Genomic DNA, 4,627 nt, shown 5'->3' on the forward strand with positions numbered 1-4,627 from the left:
GCGGAAATCGTCTTCTTCCTTCTTTATTGATACTTAAGAGGGTGAAACGACTAAGATTACAGGATCGCGTTCTGAGGATCGTATGACAGTTGGGTCGACATTGCTTTTTACATTGACCACTGGGGGTCAATTCTATGATAACACCCAATGTTGTTGCTTGACACCAGATGAGATCTTATCAAAATGACTTATGTTCAAAGGTGTTCCATTTTTTTGTTGCTTGTTTCTTATTGTCCCCCCCCCCTTAGTCGCAGTTTATATATAGCACTACATTATGCAAAGTGTCCGCTCTTTTTCAAGATGATGAAATGAAATCTGAGGAAGATTTAACTATTATTTCTAGGCTCCCTCGTTGGTTCGATGTAATAACAATTGTTGTTATTATTGTTGTTTAATCCCAGGTTAGTTCTGATAGAACGCATCTATGGCTAAATCGGTCCAGCCGTGACCATCCGCCTTCTTTCAGACAATTTACCTAATTGACTTGGGGCCATGCTGGGGCGCCGCTTTGAAGGGTTTTAGTCGAATGAGTCGTCCTCAGTACTTATTCTTTAAAGCCTGGAACATATTCTATCAGTCTTCTTTGACGAACCGCTAGGGTACGGGGACGTAAACGACCTTGTTGTCAAAAGTCGGTGCGGGTACACATACACACACACACACACACATATATATATATATATATATATATATATATATATATATATATCTATATATATATATATATATATATATATATATATATATATATATATATATATAAAAACAAATAGTAAATGAGTATATGCATATATACGTACAGGTATGTGCATACCGACATCCACCTGTATGTATAGATGCATATCTGGGTACAGGACATTGCAAACAAAACGTAGACGAGAAAACACACAAGCCACATAGAGAACATTCTACTTCATCAGCTACCCCCGTTTTAACACCGGCGTTTCGAAGAGCTGGGCAGGACGCATCGTTAAAACGGCTCTTCCCATGGACCGCAAATTAAATTTGTATACACAAATTAAATCTTGCCATGGAGGAATGTAGTGGCGGACAAAAAACAAGACAGGAAAACAAACAGAAAAGGCTTTACGGCCAGACGAGAAAAATTGTGTGTATGAACGCTATGCATGCACAACATTTGCGGAGCAGGTGATTTTTCTCCAGTTTATTATAAAACAGTTCAGTTACGGCAAAAATAATTATTCTTTTCTACTCTAGGCACAAGGCCCGAAATTTGGGTGGGGGCAGTCGATTAGATCGACCTCAGTACGCAACTGGTACTTAATTTATTGACCCCGAAAGGATGAAAGGCAAAGTCGACCTCGGCGGAATTTGAACTCAGAACGTAAAGACAGACAAAATACCACTTAGCATTTCGCCCGGCGTGCTAACCATTCTGCCAGATCGCCGCCTTAAAATAATAATTATTGACACTGTTCCGTTGTTTCTTTAGACATTTCTTCTCTCTTCTGCAATACTTCGCCTTCAAATTCCAACCTTATCGGTTTATCTGTCCGTGTCTCTCTTTTATTTCTGTCTTCCTCTTACCGTTTCTCCGATCCTTCTCTCTCTCTCTCTCTCTCCTTCAGTTTATCATCCTCTCCGGCACCCTCAATTTCCCCCTTCCCTCTGTCTACTTCATACAAGAACAGATTTCAGCCAATAAGGATTGTGAGGAATAGCGACCGACTCCCTCTCATATACCATACCTTACTGTCTTAAAAGAACCAGACTGCATAGTCCCATGACGGAGAGGTCATGACTGGACCACCTTTCAACAGCTGTCTGCTCTGAGATACAATGCTGACGACGACAAGAGCGAAAAATATTTTAAAGGGAAACAACTCCATCTTATTTTTAAGCTAACTTATTCCTTCTGTAACAATTTAGCTTTCAACTGAAGCGCTTCAATTTTAACCACAGATATTATGAGTTTGTGGGTATTAAAACCTCGATCTCAACTTGTCAGAAGTTCGTTTCTATTTCACAACACCCAAATACCTAAGAGTGATTTACGAGAATGAGATATAATTGATTTTGAAGTAGAGAAAGAGAGGAGCGATTGAGCGAAACGGACGAGAGAAAGGGTACGCGGAAGAATGAAGTGATACACACACACACACACACACAGACACGCATACATATATATATATATATATATATATATATATATATATATATATATATATATATATATATATATATATATATATATATATATACAGATCTATATATATATCTATATATGTGTGTGTGTATGTGTATACACATACACGTTTATATATGACAATGAATTAAGATCAACACAAAGAGCAATGGAAAGCAGAATGCCGAAGATTTAAAAAATGGATAAGTGGGGAAATTACAGATTGAGAGTAGCAACAAGTTTGATGGTGGTGGTGGTGATAGTAGTAGTAGTAGGTGGTGGTGGTAGTAGTCGTCGTTGTAGTGGTGGTGGTGGTAGTCGTCGTCGTCGTAGTAGTGGTGGTGGTGGTGGTGGTGGTGATAGTAGTAGCAGTAGGTGTGGTAGTGGTGGTAGTAGTCGTCGTCGTAGTAGTGGTGGTGGTGGTGGTAGTGGTGATAGTAGTAGCAGTAGGTGGTGGTGGTGGTGGTAGTAGTCGTCGTCGTAGTAGTGGTGGTGGTGGTGGTGGTGGTGGTGGTGATAGTAGTAGTAGTAGGTGTGGTAGTGGTGGTAGTAGTCGTCGTCGTAGTAGTGGTGGTGGTGGTGATAGTAGTAGTAGTAGGTGGTGGTGGTGGTAGTAGTCGTCGTCGTAGTAGTGGTGGTGGTGGTGGTGGTGATAGTAGTAGTAGGTGGTGGTGGTGGTGGTGATAGTAGTAGTAGTAGGTGGTGGTGGTGGTAGTAGTCGTCGTCGTAGTAGTGGTGGTGGTGGTGGTGGTGATAGTAGTAGTAGGTGGTGGTGGTGGTGGTAGTAGTCGTCGTAGTAGTAGTGGTGGTGGTGGTGGTGGTGATAGTAGTAGTAGGTGGTGGTGGTGGTGGTAGTAGTCGTCGTCGTCGTAGTAGTGGTGGTGGTGGTGGTGGTGGTGATAGTAGTAGTAGTAGGTGTGGTAGTAGTCGTCGTCGTAGTAGTAGTGGTGGTGGTGGTGGTGATAATAGTAGTAGTAGGTGGTGGTGGTGGTGGTAGTAGTCGTCGTCGTAGTAGTGGTGGTGATGGTGGTAGTAGTAGTAGTAGTAGTAGTAATGCATTTGAAAGCATTGGACCAAGCAACGATGGTGCAGACTGGCAAAGTGGCAGGCCCAGTGTCGTTGTATTTTTACTTGTCTTATTGCATTGTTCTGAGGTGGTTGGGGTTAAGGTGGGGGTGGCTGGCATTCTTCTAGCATTGGAGAGAGAGAACTGGTTTCAAAAATCTCCTTGTCTGTCTTTGTTTGTCCCCTCTATATTTAGCCCCTTGTGGGTAATAAAGAAATAATAATAATAATAATAATAATAATAATAATGAGGTTGTTGGCAACTAAACCAGTAACCCTCATCAAGCTTGTTTGATGAAGAGGGCGATGTTTGGGCACCCTGGGGATGAGAAACAAAACCTGTCAAAGGTTGGATGAACCCATGAGAATCAATGGCCATCCAATTGTGTATATATGAGAGTTGGTGTGGACTCTCTGAGCCTCGGTTCACAACCCACCTAGGGAGGGGAAACGAACAGTACATGAAGAATTGTCACAAAGCAGGGTGCCATTAAAGACCAAATTGAAAAGATGTGATGCTAGCTGCAAAGGTTAGAAGACTACTTTTTGAGGAAATAGAGGGAGAACTACACACGAGGGGCATCTGTCCATTGAAAATTCACCTCAGCAAACTTGGAAAAGGGACGTTAAAATGATGATGATAATGATGATGATGATAAAAATGACAATGACAATGCTGTAGTTTCAGTGATTTTATTTTTAAATTTTATGTAAGAACAGAATCTTGACATGCCTTGAAAACAATGTGTTTTGATAATAAAAAAATTGCTTGAAATGAATCTTTGATAAAGACAAAATATTGAACAAACTCTGTCATGTAATAGATTTAGAGCACTGAACATAGATGTATCAAAGTTAAGGTACACTTTAGATTAACGATTTCTTAACAGACAAACACACGTGTGTGTGTGTTGTGTGTGAGATAGATAAACAGAGAGATAGATACATTGTATTTACTTGTGTATAAGCCATACATCTAATTTAGTGTTAACTTGATGTAAATATTGAAAGAGTTAGCTTTATCTTGCACATAAGTTGCAGCCAAGTTTTTTTCAGTCAAAATCAAGAACAAAATAGGGAAGCTTAAGACACAAGTAAACATAGTATGTATATGTATGCATGCATTTGTGTGTGTGTGTGTGTGTGTGTGTGTGTGTGTGTGTGTATTATATTACATTATAATTTATAATATATATATATACATATATGCATAGATACATGCATATGTGTATATATATATATATATATATATGTATATATATATATTATTTTTGTTAAGAAAAACAGAAAGTTGCTAATTTCAAGCATTTACTAAGGATATTGATAATGACAAAAGTGAAGCAATTCCATGATATCAATCAAAGCCACAGCTGTGGGACCAAGTGCTTCACTTTGTGCCTCCTATCACTCAAACCC

The 4,627-nt window shown here is 39.6% G+C and overlaps 1 protein-coding gene across 6 annotated transcripts in view; it reads right to left on the reverse strand.

The window, feature by feature from the left end:
• Nucleotides 1–3,888: 3,888 nt before the first annotated feature.
• Nucleotides 3,889–4,627, reverse strand: part of LOC106880006 (uncharacterized) — a 46,068-nt gene continuing 45,329 nt past the window's right edge. For all 6 annotated transcript variants that reach the window (XM_052971487.2, XM_052971485.2, XM_052971486.2 and 3 more), the window contains exon 6: nucleotides 3,889–4,627. This exon is cut by the window's right edge and continues 254 nt beyond it. The gene's annotated coding sequence lies outside the window, so the exon portion shown is untranslated.

This window comes from Octopus bimaculoides, chromosome 11 (assembly GCF_046866305.1).
Source record: "Octopus bimaculoides isolate indiv1 chromosome 11, ASM4686630v1, whole genome shotgun sequence".
In the NCBI taxonomy this organism is placed as follows: domain Eukaryota; kingdom Metazoa; phylum Mollusca; class Cephalopoda; order Octopoda; family Octopodidae; genus Octopus; species Octopus bimaculoides.